The 17,956-nt window shown below is 44.6% G+C and overlaps 1 protein-coding gene and 1 pseudogene across 6 annotated transcripts in view; both read right to left on the bottom strand.

Annotated features, from left to right (window-relative positions):
• PHACTR4 (phosphatase and actin regulator 4) overlaps positions 1-17,956 on the bottom strand; it is a 137,512-nt gene that overhangs the window by 47,817 nt on the left and 71,739 nt on the right. The window lies entirely within an intron of this gene.
• On the bottom strand, positions 4,765-7,483 carry LOC129472033 (dnaJ homolog subfamily C member 8-like; annotated as a pseudogene).

Consider the following 17,956-nt stretch of genomic DNA (forward strand, 5'->3'; position numbering starts at 1 on the left):
CCAGGTGTGTTAAACCCAATACCAGATTATTGTCTGGAAACCTCATGGAGGTTGAAAGAGACAGAGGCAGACATTCTCTGGCTATGGGCTGCTTTTTTGTTGAAGAAAAATGAACTAGGGGCCAGGCATGGTGACTCATGCCTGTAATCCCAGCACTTTGGGAGGCTGAGGCAGGCAGACCACCTGAGATCAGGAGTTTGAGACCAGCCTAGCCAACATGGTGAAACCTCGTCTCTACTAAAAATACAAAAATTAGCTGGGTGTGGTGGTACACGCCTATAATCCCAGCTACTCGGGAGGCTGAGGCAGGAGAATCTTGAACTTGGGAGGCGGAGGTTGCAGTGAGCCAAGATCACACCACTGCACTCCATTCACTCCAGCCTGGGTGAAAGCAAAAGTCCATCTCAAAAAAAAGAAAAAGGAAAATGAGGCCAGATGCGGTGGCTCATGCCTGTAATCCCAACACTTTGGGAGGCCGAGACAGGTGGATCATTTGAGGGCAGGAGGTCGAGACCAGCCTGGCCAACAGGAGGAAACCCTGTCTCTATTAAAAATAAAAAATAAAAATAAAAAAATTAGCTGAGTATGGTGGCAGGCACCTATAATCCCAGCTACTTGGGAGGCTGAGGCAGGAGAATCGCTTGAACCCGGGAGGTGGAGGTTACAGTGAGCCGAGCTGGTCTCAAACTGCTGGGTTCAAGTGGTCCTTCCGCCTCAGTCTCCCAGTGTGGTAGGATAATTGGAGTGTTTAGGCCATTTATATTTAATGCTTTTCCTATGTATCTCAAATATGGTCCAAGTTACAAATAAACAACAGAAGCTTACAGTTATTTCTTTCCAAATTTATAATACATTATCTCCAATTATGTGTAATTGGAAAGTGTATTGTGCAATTGTTGGGCATGGTGTTCTAAATATGCCAATTAGGTCAAGGTGGTTAATCATATACAAATCATTAAGATCCCTTCTGATTTGTTGTCTGCTTGCTCTATCAGTAACTGAGAGAGGCATGTTAACATCTCTAATTATGAAAGTGATGGCCGGGTGCGGTGGCTCACGCTTGTAATCCCAGCACTTTGGGAGGCCGAGGCGGGCGGATCACGAAGTCAGGAGATCGAGACCACAGTGAAACCCCATCTCTACTAAAAATACACAAAATTAGCTGGGCGTGGTGGCGGGTGCCTGTAGTCCCAGCTACTCGGGAGGCTGAGGCAGGAGAATGGCGTGAACCCGGGAGGCGGAGCTTGCAGTGAGCCGAGATCACGCCACTGTACTCCAGCCTGGGCGACAGAGCAAGACTCCCTCTCAAAAAAAAAAAAAAAAAAAAAAAAAGAGAAAGTGATTTCTCTCTTAGTTCTATTAATTTTTGCTTTATATACTTTGAAGCTGTTATGAGGTATATACAAATTTAGAGTTATTATATCTTCCTTTTGAATGGACTCTTTTATCTTTGTGGGTTCAATCAATCCTCTGGCATCAGTCTCCAGAGCAGCTAAGATTAAAAGCATGTGCCACTACACCTGGCTAATTAAAAAAATAATAATTTTTAGTAGAGACAAGGTCTTGCTATCTTGTCCAGGCTGATCTCAAACCCCTGAGCTCAAGGGATCCTCCCACCTTTGGCCTTCCAAAGTGCTGGGATTACAGATGTGAGCAGCTGCACCCAGCTTGACAATTATCTAATTGGAGTTGCTTTTCTTTGAAATAAGATCTTGCTGTGTCACTAAGGCTGGAATGCAGTGGTGTGATCTCAGCTCCTGCAGTCTCAACTTCCCAGGTTCAAGCAATCGTCTCACCTCAGCCTATTCAGTAGCTAGGACTATAGGCATGCATCACCATGCCCTGCTGATTTTTAATTTTTTGTACAGACGGGGTCTCACTATGTTGCTCAGGCTGGTCTCAAACTGCTGGGTTCATTCAAGTGGTCCTTCCGCCTCAGTCTCCCAACGTGATAGGATAATTGGAGTGTTTAGGCCATTTATATTTAATGCTTTTACTGGCATAGTTGAATTTAAGTCTACTATTTTGCTATTCATTTTCTATTTGGCTCATTTATTCACTTATTCTGTGCATCCTTGACTTATTACAAATTTGTTAATTTAGTACTTTTAATGCTTCTTCAACAATGCAAGAATCTTTTTTTTTTTTTTTTTTTTTTTGAGATGGAGTCTTGCTCTCAGTGGCATGATCTTGGCTTACTGTAACCTCTGCCTCCCAGGTTCAAGTGATTCTCCTGCCTTAGCCTCTCGAGTAGCTGGGATTACAGGCGCAGGCCACCATGCCTAGCAAATTTTTGTATTTTCAGTAGAGATGGGGTTTCACTATGTTGGCCACGCTGGTCTTGAACTCCTGGCCTCAAGTGGCCCGCCTGCTTCAGCTTCCCAAAGTGCTGGGATTACAGGCGTGAGCCACCATCCCCGACCTATTTATTTATTTATTGAGACAGAGTCTCGCTCTGTTTTATTTATTTATTTATTGAGACAAAGTCTCACTCTGTCATCCAGGCTGAAGTGCAGTGGTGTGATCTCAGCTCACTGCAACCTCCGCCTCCTGGGTTCAAGTGATTCTCCTGCCTCAGCCTCCTGAGTAGCTGGGATTACAGGCATGCAACACCATGCCTGGCTAATTTTTTTTATTTTTAGTGGAGATGGGGTTTCACCATGTTGGCCAGGCTGGTCTCAAACTCCTGCCCACCTCAGCCTCTCAAAGTGTTGGAATTACAGGTGTGAGCACTGCACCTGGCCAGACTGGGATTTAAATCTACATCTCTCTGACTTCAAAGTCTGTGATCCTTTCTACCATAATGCCTTCAGAATAAAGGTTCAGTTGAAATTTTACAAGTCTTTCCAACATCTGGTCTCCTTCACTCACAACGGTTCTCAGAATATAATTTACAAAGCTGGCATGATGTGATTTAATTCTCGCCATCTAGATGGTCGGTATTCATCTCTGTATAGTTTATTTTAACAATTTGATATTCATCTCAAACATTGTTCAATGTTAAAATTTTAAAATGGTAGAAATTCTAAAATTAGGTTTCTTTTTAAATTTTTTTTGAGACAGGGTCTGGCTCTGTCACCCAGGCTGGAGTGCAGTAGTGCGATCATGGCTCACTATAGCTTCGACCTCCTGGGCTCAAGCCATTCCCCCACCTCATCCTCCCGAGTAGCTGGGACCACAGGTGCATGCTACCACATGCAGCTAATTTTTAAATTTTTTGTGGAGATGGGTTATCAGTATTTTGCTCATGATGGTCTCTCAAACTCCTAGACTCAAGTGATCCTCCTGCCTCGGCCTCCCAAAGTGCTGGGATTACAGGCGTGAGCCACTGCGCCCAACCTCTTTTTTTTTTTTTTTCAGACAGGCTCGCTTGGCCATCCAGCCTAGAGGACAGTGGCACAATTACTGCTCACTGTAGCCTTGACGTCCTAGGCTCAAGCCATTCTCCTGCCTCAGCTTCCCAAGTAGCTGGGACTAATGCCATGCACCACGACGTGTGGCTAATTTTTATTTTTTGCAGAGATGGAGTCTCACTTTGTTGCCCAGACTGGTGTCAAACTCCCGGACTCATGTGATCCTTCTGCCCAATGTATTGGAATTACAGGCGTGAGCCACCATGCCCGGCCCCAAACATTTTCTGATTTTACGTTTAAAATAAAATTAACCCTTGAACAACACAGGGGTTAGGGGCACCAATCTCTTTGGAGTTGAAAACCCACATATAACTTTTACTGCCCCAGAACTTAACCACTAATAACCTACTTTAGAAGCCTTATTGATAACATAAATGGTTGTTTAACACATATTTTGTATATTATAGGTATAATATACTATATTTTTTTGGGGTGGTTATAAAAATTTATTATAAAGAATATTACCACTAACAAATGCAGACAGGCTAGGACACCATGGTACTGGGTGGAGGACAGCTAGTTCTTTGGAAAATGAAAGGTCTGGGTGGCATGGGCCTCACGCCATGCTGATTGGTCTGTAGACGCCCCCGTGCCAAACACGTGCCAAACACATGCCAAACACCACAGGGCATCAGGACATCAGATGCCTGCTCTGTGTGCCCACAAGTGTTCCCTGTCTCATCTGGGCCTTCAAAGGGAGCACATCCAGAAGCAAGCAACTGAAGACAAGGGTTTCCTAAGGTTCCCCAGGCTGGTCTCTGAAGTCACAGCAACACCATTTTAAGCAATGTGTTTAATCAGATGATTTCCACAAACTATCGATGACGTTTCTAACCATCGCAATTCAGTGAAGTACAAAACATCGAGTTACAGGCTGTGGGAAGAGAAGGCAGCACCAATGGTGGCACCTTCCAATCCTGGTTGTTCTAGGGGCAGGGAGAGGGGAAGGTCTTTTTTCAAACCAAGCCCCTCGTTTCAGTGTACAAAAGAATTACTCTGATTGATATTGAATTGTATGGAAAACAAAATGGGGCCGGGCACGGTGGCTCACACCTGTAATCCCAGCACGTTGGGAGGCCGAGGCAGGTGGATCACGAGGTCAGGAGATTGAGACCATCCTGGCTAACATGGTGAAACTCCGTCTCTACTAAAAATACAAAAAATTAGCTGGGCATGGTGGCGGGCGCCTGTAGTTCCAGCTACTCGGGAGGCTGAGGCAGGAGAACAGCGTGAACCCGGGAGGCGTAGCTTGCAGTGAGCAGAGATTGTGCCACTGCACTCCAGCCTGGGTGACAGAGAGAGACTCCATCTCAAAAAAAACAAAACAAAACAAAAAAAACAAACACACACACACACATACACAACAAAATGGACCAAAAAGCAAATACTACTCTACGTTGGGGTGGAAGTAGGAGGAAAGAATGAGTCCTTCGAAGCAGGAAGGGAGATAGCAGGGGGAAGGTTCTGTGCCTGTGACCCCTGGTGGTCACTCAGGCTGCTTCATTTTTACTTTCGGTGGTCTCAGGAAGGTCTGATTTTTCTTCTCTTTCTTCCTCTTTGTATTGGCTTGGAAGTTTCGCCAGCTGTCCACACGACCATCTCGACTTTCCTCAGTTTTTCTGCCACTCTCTTTCTCGTTTGGCTTTTTCTTGAGCTTCAATCTTTTCTTCCTTTTGTCATTTTCTTTCATGCATCTCTTTGGCTTCTCTCTCTTTCCTTTTAATTTCTAGCTCAGTAGAGAGTTTCATTGTCTGTTTATACACAGCTTGTTTGAACTACTCAGGATCATCGTCCTCTACAAATGTAGGTTTTCCTTCCTTCTTTGTTTTTTTTTACTCTTTCACAGTGTGTTCCACGTATTCTTTTTTATTTTTATTTTTATTTTTTTGGAGACAGAGTTTTGCTCTTGTTGCCCAGGCTGGAGTGCAATGGCGTGATCTCAGCTCACTGAAACCTCTGCCTCCCGAGTTCAAGTGATTTTCCTGCCTCAGCCTCCCAAGTAGCTGGGATTACAGGTGCCTGCCACCACACCCAGCTAATTTTTTTGTATTTTTAGTAGAGACGGGGTTTCACCATGTTGGCCAGGCTGGTCTCGAACTCCTGACCTCAGGTGATCTGCCCGCCTTGGCCTCCCAAAGTGCTGGGATTACAGGCGTGTGCCACCGTGCCCGGCCATGTTCCATGTATTCTTTTCCTGCCTGAATTACATCCAGGGCCCTCTTCTTTTGGTCCTGATCTAGTAGCAACTTTTATGCTTTGTCCACAGCTTCAAAAGCCTTTTGTGCTCTGTCAGCATCATGATTTTTGTCAGGACACACCAATGTGGATAACTGCTGAAACTTCTTTTTTTAATTTCTTCATCTGTAACTTCAGGATCTAACTGAAGAACCTCAAATGGGTTCAAATTGAGGTAAGAGGAACGAGGACGGGTCCGTATTTCAATCTGATTTTTGGATGTTAGAACCGAGTCTCTCTTCTCTATTTGTTTCACCTCACTGTGGAAGGTCAGAAATGCATCCTCTGTGCTGTCTCTGCTGCCCGAGACCCACTCTCTCCTGAAGCCGCCATTTCCCCGGCCCAGCCACCACCTATGTACTACATACTTATAAAAATGGCAGGCAACTGCAGCTACAGACCTCAATCTATGGTACACATCACATCAAGCAATTCAACTTTTCCTTGTGTTTTTTTTCTTTTTTTTTGTTTTCAACTTTTTCTCATAATGTCATGACTCTTCTCTGCTTCTTAAGAGCAATTCCAGTATCATTAGTGGCATGTGCTGTAGGTCCCATGGTGTTATTCAAGATTTATGATACTGCACTAAGCTATGAAGAACTGCTCACTAGAAGATTAGCATCATACAGCATTTTAAGTGGATACTGGCAATACTTGAGCTCACTTCAATAGTAATAGGAGGTGGCTATGAAATTGCAGCAGTACAGTATATGCTACAGTTAATTCAATTCATTTTTATTTTTATTTATTTATTTTTTTGAGACAAAGTTTCATTCTTGTTGCCCAGGCTGGAGTGCAATGGTGCGACCTCGGCTCACCGCAACCTCCGCCTCCTGGGTTCAAGCGATTCTCCTGCCTCAGCCTCCCAAGTAGCCGGGATTACAGGTATGCACAACAACACCCGGCTAACTTTTGTATTTTTAGTAGAGACAGGGTTTCGCCATGTTGGCTAGGCTGGTCTCGAGCTCCTGACCTCAGGTGATCTGCCTGCCTTGGCCTCCCAAAATGCTGGGATTACAGGCGGGAGCCACTGTGCCCGGACTTACTTTTATTTTTATTTTTTATTTTTTGAGATGGAGTCTCACTCTGTCTCCCAGGCTGGAGTACAGTGGTGTGATCTCGGCTCACTGCAACCTCCGCCTCCCAGGTTCAAGTGATTCTTCTGCCTCAGCCTCCTGAGTAGCTGGGACTACAGGCATGCACCACCATGCCCAGCTAATTTTAGTAGAGATGAAGTTTTGACATGTTGGCCAGGCTGGTCTTGAACCCCTGATCTCAAGTGATCCACCCACCTTGGCCTCCCAGAGTGCTGGGATTACAGGCATGAGCCACTGTGCCCAGCCTCTTCTTAAAAATTTTTGAGACAGCATCTCACTCTTGCCCAGGCTAGAGTGCAGTGGCGAGATGAGAGCTCACTGCAGCCTCCAGCTCCTGGGGGCATCAAGCGATCCTCCCACCTCAGCGGCCTGAGTAGCTGGGACAACAGGCATGTGCCACCACACCTGGCTAATTTTTTAATTTTTTGTAGAGATGGGGTCTCACTATGTTGCCCAGGTCGACCTTGAACTCCTGGCCTCAAGTAATCCTCTTGCCTCAGATTCCCAAAGTGCTGGGATTACAGGCAAAAGCCACCACATCTGGCCTGTCTGTGAGTTTTTTTTTCAAATTGTTGTAAGTCTCCAATTTGTCAATACATTTATTGAAAAACATCCACACGGCCGGGCGCGGTGGCTCACGCTTGTAATCCCAGCACTTTGGGAGGCCGAGGCAGGTGGATCACGAGGTCAGGAGATCGAGACCACGGTGAAACCCCGTCTCTACTAAAAATACAAAAAATTAGCTGGGCGTGGTGGCGGGCGCCTGTAGTCCCAGCTACTCGGAGAGGCTGAGGCAGGAGAACGGCGTGAACCTGGGGGGCGGAGCTTGCAGTGAGCTGAGATTGCGCCACTGCACTCCAGCCTGGGCAACAGAGCGAGACTCTGTCTCAAAAAAAAAAAAAGAAAAAAGAAAAAAGAAAAACATCCACACATAAGAACCCACACAGTTTAAACCTGTGTTGTTTAAAGGTCAACTGTAATTTGGATTCTAAGAGTTCTTTTAAGTATATTCTCCTAGTTTGCCACAAGTAAAATATTGTGCTAAAGGAGCTAGAAACCAAATTTAATGAAGATCTAAATATGCCAGGTAAAAGTGTTTTAGCTGTATAATAAAGAGTTTTGAGGAATGCATAAATTTGCCAGGCATGGTGGCTCATGCTTTTAATCCTAGCACTCAAGGAGGTCGAGGTGGTGGGGATCACTTGAGCCCAGGAGTTTGAGATCAGCCTGAGCAACATAGGGAGACCCTGTCTCTACAAAAAAAAAAAAAATTAGCCAAGTGTGGTGCTTGCCTATAGTCTTAGCTACTTGGGAGGGTGGGGCAGGAGGATCCTTTGATCTGAGGAGGTTGAGGCTGTAGTGAGCTGTGATCGTGCCACTGCACTCCAGCCTGGGCAACAAGTGAGACCCTGTCTCAAAAAGAAAAATTAATGCATAAGTCCTTCATAGCAGTGGCTGATTAGATCTAATTAAGCCACTTATCTCTAAAACTGCTACAATAACACTGGGCAGGGCACAGTAATGCACACCTGTTGTCCCAGTTACTCAGGAGACTGAGGCAGGAGGATTGCTTGAGTCTAGGAGTTGAGGCTGTATTGTGATATGTATCATTGCACCTGTGAATAGCCACTGCACTCCAGCCTGGGCAACGTGGCAATACCATGTATCTAAAATAAATAAATAAAATAAAAAAAAGAATCCTGCTACAATATTTCAAACTTCAAGCTTCTTAGTATGAATTTCTGTTTGACAGGAAGATTCAATTGCAATGCTTAGAAACTGTAATAGAAACAAAGAGAAACTGACAGATGAATACGTTACAGAACAAAGAGTAGGCTGGACGCAGTGGCTCACGCATGTAATCCCAGCACACTGGAAGGCCAGGTGGGTGGATTGCTTAAACCCAGGAGTTCAAGACCAGCCTGGGCAACATACTGAGATGTCATCTCTACAAAAATACAAAAATTAGGCTGGGTGCGGTGGCTCGTGCCTATAATCCCAGCACTTTGGGAGGCCGAGGCGGGAGGTCACTTGAGGTCAGGAGTTGGAGATTAGAATGGCCAACATGAAACCCTGTTTCTACTAAAAATACACACACACAAAAAAAATTAGCTGGGCGTGGTGGTACATGCCTGTAGTTGCAGCTACTGGGGAGGCTGAGGCACAAGAATCTCTTGAACCCGGGAGGCAGAGGCTGCAGTGAGCTGAGACCACTCCACTGAACTCCAGCATGGGCCACAGAGCAAGACTCCCTCTCAAAAACAAAACAAAACAAAACAAAACAAAACAAAAACCACACACACACAACAATTGGCTGGGCGTGGTGGCATGCACCTGCAGTCCCAGCTACTCGGTAGGCTAAGGTGAGGGAACTGCTTAAGCTCAGGCTCAGGTGGTTGAGGCTGCAGTGAGCTGTGATCATACCACTGTACTACAACCTGGGTGACAGAGGCAGACCCTGCCTCAACAAACAAACAAACAAAAAAAAAACAAAAACAAAAAGTATACTCGGGCATCCAGAAATCATGACTGTTTTTTAAAAAATTATGTAAGTACACCCAAATTTGTTTTATACTAATAAAGGACTAAGAAAGATGAACCTGAAACTGTTCATATGCCAATTCTGCACATAAATCTTTGTTCTCAGCATCTCTGATTTTATAAAATGCTCCCTCTAATTTCCAATTTGACAGAGAACATATAGGCATGCAGTCACATTTGGATATACCGTTGTTTCTGTTTAAACTAGTTATGGCATTTTAAATGGCCTATGGCCCCATTCTGTTTTCTATGAGTGCAAAAAAAAAAAAAAAAAAAAAAAAAAAAAAAAAAGTAGTTTTCCTTTGTTTGCCAGAAATCAGGGTGTAGGATGCTGGTATAGTTTTATAATTGTGTGTTCCAAAGAAAACACCTTTTTCTTTGAGTCATATGGCTACAGGCCATTAGGAAAGCACGTCACAGAGTTGACAGTCTTGGTGTTTTTTGGAGGGGGCGGAGGCTGGGAGTGGAAGATAACTAACCAAATTACAGTTTGGAGTTTCCTGTTTGAGTAGTACCCTGAAACCAGGCCTGGTATTTAAACTACTTACTCCCTCATTCAAGTTGCAGCACCTCACATATCATAGGCTTGTTTCTTACATCACGAATTATGCAGAGTTCTAGTAGTTTCTTCAACTACCATATTTTTCCTAGTAAATATTTAACTGAAGTTTTTAAGTGCAAGTGTAGTTGTTTCATATGAATTTCAGGTTTTTTTTTTTTTTTTTTTTTTGAGACAGAGTGTCGCTCTGTTGCCCTGGCTGGAGGGCAATGGCGCGATCTCAGCTCACTGCAACCTCTGCCTCCTGGGTTCAAGGGATTCTCCTGTCTCAGCCTCCCAAGTAGCTGGGATTACAGGTGCCCACCACCACGCCTGGCTAACTTTTGTATTTTTAGTAGAAATGGGGTTTCACCATGTTGGCCAGGCTGGTCTCAAACTCCTGACCTCAGGTGATCCACCCATCTCGGCCTCCCAAAGTGCTGGGATTATAGGCGTGAGCCACAGCACCCGGCCACTGGCTGTGATTTTTAAATAAATGTATGATATTTATAAAAACCACTCAGCACCTTTCATCTTCGGATAAAGTATTCATTAACTATTTGCTATAGATACAAATTATACCTGCATAACTTGATGGAGATACGAGATAAAATAGGATTAAACAATATGCCCTAGGTCAAAGATAATGTTAATTTTAGAATTAGATTTACAACCAATTATTTATTTTATTATACATATGTATTTTTATTTTTTGGATATGGGGTATGTTACCCAGGCTAGAGTGCAGTGGCTATTAACGGGTGCGATCATGGTACACTGCAGCCTCAAACTCCAGGTCTCAAGCAATCCTGCTGCTTCAGCCTCTCAAGTCACTGGGGTTCTAGGGGTGCACCACTGCACCCGGCACAGCCAGTTTTTGTTGTTGTTGTTTTGTTTTGAGACAGTGTCTCACTCTTTCACCCAGCTTGGAATACAATGGCATGATCATAACTCACTGCAACCTTGGACTCCTGGGCTCAAGCAATCTTCCTGCCTCAGCCTCTGAGAAGCTAGAACTACAGGTGCAGACCACCTTATCTGGCTAATTTTTTGAGTAGAGATCAGGTTTCGCTATGTTGCCCAGGCTGGTCTCGAACTCCTGGCCTAAAGCAATCCTCCTGCCTCAGCCTCCCAAAGTGTGTGAGCTACCATGCCTTGTCCCCCAACTGCCCCCCACCGCCCTGCTTTACTTGACTTGGTAATAAGTAACAAAGTTATTGGATCTGTATGAACTCTACGTTTTACACCTTATCAGGTTTTTGTTTTGTTTTGTTTTGTTTTTGAGACGGAGTCTCGCTCCGTCGCCCAGGCTTGGAGTGCAGTGGTGTGATCTCGGCTCACTGCAAGCTCCACCTCCCGGGTTCACGCCATTCTCCTGCCTCAGCCTCCCAAGTAGCTGGGACTACAGGCACCCACCACCATGCCCAGCTAATTTTTTTTAAGTAGAGACGGGGTTTCACTGTGTTAGCCAGGATGGTCTCGATCTCCTGACCTCATGATCTGCCCGCCTCGGCCTCCCAAAGTGCTGGGATTATAGGAGTGAGCCACGGTGCGCGGTCACCTTATCAGGTTTTCTTTTCTTTTCTTTTTTTTGGAAACAAAGTCTTGCTCTGTCACCCAGGCTGGAGTGCAATGGTGTGATCACCTGAGGTCAGGAGTTGCAGCCAGCCTGGCCAACAGTGATCCGTCCGCTTTGACCTCCCAAAGTGCTAGGATTACAGAAATGAGCCACCGTGCCCAGCCTATTTGTCCAAAATTTTAATGTATGATTTTATTCAACAAGGTATATATACTTCACTGTGAAGAAGTACCAAATATCTTCATAATATAACGGTTTAGTCTGTTTTTAAGCCCACCTAGCTGGAAACAGATTTGCTATAAACAACCTTTTCACAGTATCAGAACATTGTAAATGTAGAACATTCATTTATGGTATTTACACTACTGTACTTACTCATTTTTGCCTTCTAAAAGAGGATTATTATTGGCTTTAAAGAACTGTTTCAGAAAACTTCGGCAAAATTACAGAAAGTAAACCTGCCACTAATGAACAAAGCAGGCTTTGTCTAGAGAAGGCCCACAACTTCCTGTGGAATTATTGCATAGATCTGACCCTTGGGAATTAGGAAGAACTCGGTAAAGCAGTCAGGAGAAGATAGTCAGGTGGAAGGTCTCTCTCTGAACTTGCAGGTACAGTTCTGTCTGAGATTCTACCTCTGGAAAAATATAGTTTTCTGCCCATGATTGTATCAAGAAGTGAAGCTGCTTTACCACTGGCAACTTAATGTGCACAATCTTCTGATAAAAAACTCCAGGTTAAGGATATGTTTTTATAGTGAAGGGCCAGAATATAAGCTATTCGCTCATGGAAAAAAAAACTTCAAACTTTCCAAAGTTTACTTGCAAGTAGAAAGAGGAAATACATAGCCAGGCATGGTGGTGGGCACCTGTAATGCCAGCTACTTGGGAGGCTGAGGCAGGAGAATCGCCTGAACCCAGGAGGCAGAGGTTGTAGTAAGCTGAGATCGTGCCACTGCACTCCAGCCTGGGCGACAGAGTGAGACTGTCTCAAAAAAAGAAAGAAAAAAGAAAAAGGAAATACCTGTGTAGGTTGTGATGACAGGTCTATTAGTCCATTCTTGCATCGCTATAAAGAATTACCTGAGGCCAGGTACGGTGGCTTACACCTGTAATCCCAGCACTTTGGGGGGCCAAGGCAGGAGGATCATCTGAGGTCAGGAGTTTGAGACCAGCCTGGCCAATATGGCGAAACCCTATCTCTACTAAAAACACAAAAAGTAGCCAGGCTTGGTGGTGCGTGCCTGTAGTCCCAGCTACTCAGGAGGCTGAGGCAGGAGAATTACTTGAACCCAGGAGGCAGAGGTTGCAGTGAGCTGAGATTGTACCACAGGACTCCAGCCTGGGCAACAAAGTGAGACTCTATCTAAATAAATAAATAAATAAATAAATAAATAGAAACACCTGAGACTGGGTAATTTATAAAGAAAAGAGGTTTAATTGGCTCATGTTTCTGCAGTCTGTACAGGAAGAATGATGCTAGTATCTGCCTGGCTTCAGGGGAAGCTGCAGGAACTTACAATCATGGTGGAAGATGAAGCGGGAGTAGATAAGTCACATGCCCCAGAACAGGAGCAAGAGGGCAAGGAGGCAGGTGCCACACACTTTTTTTTTTTGAGATGGAGCCTCACTCTGTTGTCCAGGCTGGAGTACAGTGGCGCAATCTTGGCTCACGACAACCTCTGCCTCCAGGGTTTGAGGGATTCTCCTGCCTCAGCCTCCCGAGTAGCTGGGACTACAGGCACACGCCACCATGCCCGGCTAATTTTTGTATTTTTAGTAGAGACCGGGTTTCACCATGTTGGCCAGGCTGGTCTTGAACTCTCGACGTCATGATCCACCTGCCTCAGCCTCCCAAAGTGCTGGGATTACAGGCATGAGCCACTGCGCCCAGCCTCCACGCACTTTTAAATGACCAGATCTCATGAAAACTTACTGTCGTGAGGACAGTACTAAGTGGATGGTGTTAAACCATTCGTGAGAAATCCACCCCAATCACCTCCCACCAGGTCCCACTTCCAACATTGGAGATTACAATTCAACATGAGATCTGGTTGGGGACCTAGATCTAAACCTTATCAATAGCCTATTTAGAAAATCCACTGGAGCAGAGAGAGGGATCAGTAAGTTTTGGTTGGTAGAGTCCAAATTTGATAATAACAGAACACCCTTTAAGGAGTTTATGACAGACCCCTATATTGCCACCTCCTCCTGAACACTGGATTACATGAGAAAAGTATGCCTGCTTCTTCTTTCTTAAAAAAAAAGCATTTACTGTTAGATAAACAGCAGACAGGTATGAGAAATGTCTTTATAATTCTGATAACCAAATACTACTAAGCCTTTTCTCCAAAATCTCATGAAGTACTTTATTTTATTTTATTTTATTTTATTTTATTTTTTTGAGATGGAGTCTTGCTCTATAGCCCAGGCTGGAGTACAGTGGTGTGATCTCGGCTCACTGCAAGCTCTGCCTCCCGGGTTCAGGCCATTCTTCTGCCTCAGCCTCCCGAGTAGCCGGGACTACAGGTGCCCGCCACCACGCCCGGCTCATTTTTTGTACTTTTAGTAGAAACGGGGTTTCACTGTGTTAGCCAGGATGGTCTCGATCTCCTGACCTCATGATCCGCCCGCCTCGGCCTCCCAAAGTGCTAGGATTACAGGCGTGAGCCACCACGCCCGGCTGAAGTACTTTATTTTAAATTAACCTATCTATTATTTACTCCTGTTTTATTGTTGTTATGTAGCTATGTTAAATTTTATTCATTCCACAATCTCCTTAGGATTTTGCCTCTAAGTGATACTATATTTCTTTTCCTTTCTTTTTTGTTTTTCAAACACAGTCTCACTCTGTTGGCCAGGCTGCAGTGCAGTGACATGATCATGGCTCACTGCAGCCTCAACCTCCTGGGCTCAAGTGATCCTCCCATCTCAGCCTCCTGAATAGCTGGGACTACAGGTGTGCACCACCACGCCTGGCTAATTTTTACATTTTTTTTGTAGAGATGGGGGATGATATACTTCCAAATCACATTCCCCAAAACTACTTCCAGTATCATAAGGGTGAGAACCCCATAACTCCAAGTTTCAGAGAAAATAAATCAAATGGTTATGGAAAAGGAATGTAGGAAAGAGAACATACAGTATCTTTTATAGCAATATATTATTATGCAAAAGAAAAGTCGGGGAAAAAGTTAATTAGTGAGTTAGGGTAAATGAAGGGGCAAAAAGGAAAAAAAAAAGAGGTGAAATGGAAAGACAGAGAAGGAAAGCTCCAAACCAAATGGTTGGAAAGAATTTATTAAAAATCTTTGGTCCTTCTAATTAGAATTAGGAAGGGCTGGGTGCAGTGACTCATGCTTGTAATTGTAGCACTTTGGGAGGCCGAAGTGGGAGGATCGCATGAGCCCAGGAGTTCAAGACTAGCCTGAGCAACATAGCGAGACTGTCTTAAAAAAGAGTAATTAAATATGGCCAGGTAGGTGGCTCACGCCTGTAATCCCAGCACTTTGGGGGGCCGAGGCAGGTGGATCATGAGGTCAGGAGTTCAGGACCAGCCTGGCCAAGATGGTGAAACCCCGTCTCTACCTAAAATACAAAAATTAGCTGGGTGTGCTGGCAGGCGCCTGTAATCCCAGCTACTCAGGAGGCTGAGGCAGAGAATTGCTTGAACCCGGGAGGTGGAGGTTGCAGTGAGCTGAAATCATGCCACTGCACTCTGCCTGGGCAACAGATCGAGACTCTGCCTCAAATAAATTAAATCAATAAATAATTAATTAATTAATATAAAAATGGGAGGCTGGGCGCAGTGGCTCACGCCTGTAATCTCAGCACTTTGGGATGCTGAGGCAAGTGGATCATGAGGTCAGGAGATCGAGACCATCCTGGTTAACATGGTGAAATCCCGTCTCTACTAAAAATACAAAAAAAAAAAAAAAAAAAAATTAGCCAGGCGCAGTGGCAGGCGCCTGTAGTCCCAGCTACTCGGGAGGCTGAGGCAGGAGAATGGCGTGAACCTGGGAGGCGGAGCTTGCAGTGAGCCGAGATCGCGCCACTGCACTCCAGCCTGGGTGACACAGTGAGACTCTGTCTCAAAAAATAATAATAATAAAAATAAAAAATATATATAAAAATGGGAAAGACCAAATGATCTGAAGAGACATTTCTCAAAAGAAGAAATAAAAATGCCCAAATAGGCCAAGGGCCATGGCTTATGCCTGTAGTCCCAGTACTTTGGGAGGCTGAAGTGGGTGGATCACAAGGTCAGGAGATCGAGACCATCCTGGCCAACATGGTGAAACCCCGTCTCTATTAAAAATACAAAAATTAGTTGGGCATGGTGGCACATGCTTGTAATCCCAGCTACTCAGGAGGCTGGGGCAGGAGAATAGCCTGAACCAGGGAGTCGGAGGTTGCAGTGAGCCGAGACTGCTCGCGCCACTGCACTCCAGCCTGGCGACAGAGCAAGACTCTGTCTCAAAAAAAAAAAAAAAAAAAAAACAACGCCAAATATATTTTTTTAAGTGCTCAACATATCATCAGGTGAATGCAAATCAAAACCACAATGAGGTATCACCTCACCCCAGTTAGGAGGCTATTATCAAAAAGACAAAAAGTAGCCAGTGCTGGTGAGCGTACAGAGTAAAGGGAACACTATACACTGTCGGTGGGAATGTAAACTAGTATAGCCACTATGGGGAACAGTATGGAGGGTCCAGCAATACCATTACTGGGAATATATCCAAAGGAAAGGAAATCATTATACTGAAGAGATATCTGCACTTCCATGTTTACTGTAGTACTACTCAACAACAGCCAAGATATGGAATCAACCTAGGTGTTCAACAACAGATGAATGGATAAAGAAAATGTGGTATATATACAAAATGGAATACTATTTAGCCATAAAAAAGAATGAGCCAGGTATACTAGCTCACAACTGTAATCCCAGTACTTTGGGAGGCTGAGGCAGGAGGATCACTTGAGTCCAGGTCCAGGAGTTTGAGACCAGTCAGGGAAACAGAGTGAGACCTGGTTTCCTCAAAAAATAAAAAAACTAGCCAGGTGTGGTGGCATGTGCCTGTAGTCCCAGCTACTTAGGAGGCTGAGGCAAGAGGATCGCTTGAACCTAGGAGGCTGAAGCTGCAGTGAGCTGTGATTGTGTCACTGTACTCCAGGCTGGGTGACAGAGTGGGATTCTGTCTCAAGAAAAAAAAAAGAATTAGCTGGGTGTGGCGGCGTGCACCCGTAGTCCCAGCTACTCAGGAGGCTGAGGCAGGAGAATTGCTTGAACTTGGGAGGTGGAGGTTACAGTGAGCCAAGATTGCGCCACTGCACTCCAGCCTGGGCGACAGAGTGAGACTCTGTCTCAAAAAAAGAAAGAAAGAAAGAAAAAGAATGAAATCCTGTCATTCTCAGCAACATGGATGAAACCAAGGACATTATTTTAAGTGCAATAAGCTAGGAACAAGAAGTTAAACACCACATGTTCTCACTCATATACAGAAGCTAAAAAAAAGTTGATCTCATAGGAGTAAAAAGTACAACAGAGGCTACTAGAGGCTGGGAGAGTTAATGGGAAGGGAGGGATAGGGAAAGATTTGTTAAAAGAATACAAAATTACAGCTAGATAAGAGGAAAAAGTTCTAGTGTTCTATGCCACTGCAGAATGACTACAGTTAACAATAATATGTAGTTTCAAATAGCTGAGGAGGATTTCAACCTTCCCAATACAAATAAATAATACACGTTGGAGATGATGAATATGCTAATTACCCTAATCTAATCACATCATACATATTGAAATATCCACTATGTAGCCCATGAACAAGTACAATTATTTTCAATTAAAAAAAAAAATTTGCCAGGCGCAGTGGCTCACACTTGTAATCCCAGCACTTTGGGAAGCCAAGGCAGGCGGATCACTTGAGGTCAGGAGTTTGAGAGCAATCTGGCCAACATGGCGAAAACCCATCTCTACAAAAATACAAAAATTAGCCAGGCTTAGTGGTGGGCACCTGTAGTCCCAGCTATTCGGGAGGATGAGACAGGAGAATCACTTGAACCTGGGAGGCAGAAGTTGCAGTGAGTCGAGATCACACCACTGCACTCCAACCTCGGTGACAGTGAGACTGCATCTCAAAAATAAGTAAATAAATACACAAACAAACAAATAAAAACTTTTTTTTTTTTTTTTTTTGAGACAGAGTCTCGCTCTGTCGCCAGGCTGGAGTGCAGTGGCGCGATCTCGGCTCACCGCATCCTCCACCTCCCTGTTTCAAGCGATTCTCCTGTCTCAGCCTCCTGAGTAGCTGGGACTACAGGCACACGCCACCATGCCCAGCTAATTTTTGTATTTTTAGTAGAGACAGGGTTTCACCATGTTGGCCAGGATGGTCTCAGTCTCCTGAGCTCGTGATTCACCCGCCTCGGCCTCCCAAAGTGCTGGGATTACAGGCATGAGACACCGCGCCCAGCCAAAAAAATACGTTTTAAAAATAAAAAGTAAATTGAAAAAATTCTTTGGTCTTGTGCCTAATTTAAGGATATGTGAT

The sequence above is a fragment of the Symphalangus syndactylus genome, chromosome 22 (assembly GCF_028878055.3).
Source record: "Symphalangus syndactylus isolate Jambi chromosome 22, NHGRI_mSymSyn1-v2.1_pri, whole genome shotgun sequence".
Classification (NCBI taxonomy): domain Eukaryota; kingdom Metazoa; phylum Chordata; class Mammalia; order Primates; family Hylobatidae; genus Symphalangus; species Symphalangus syndactylus.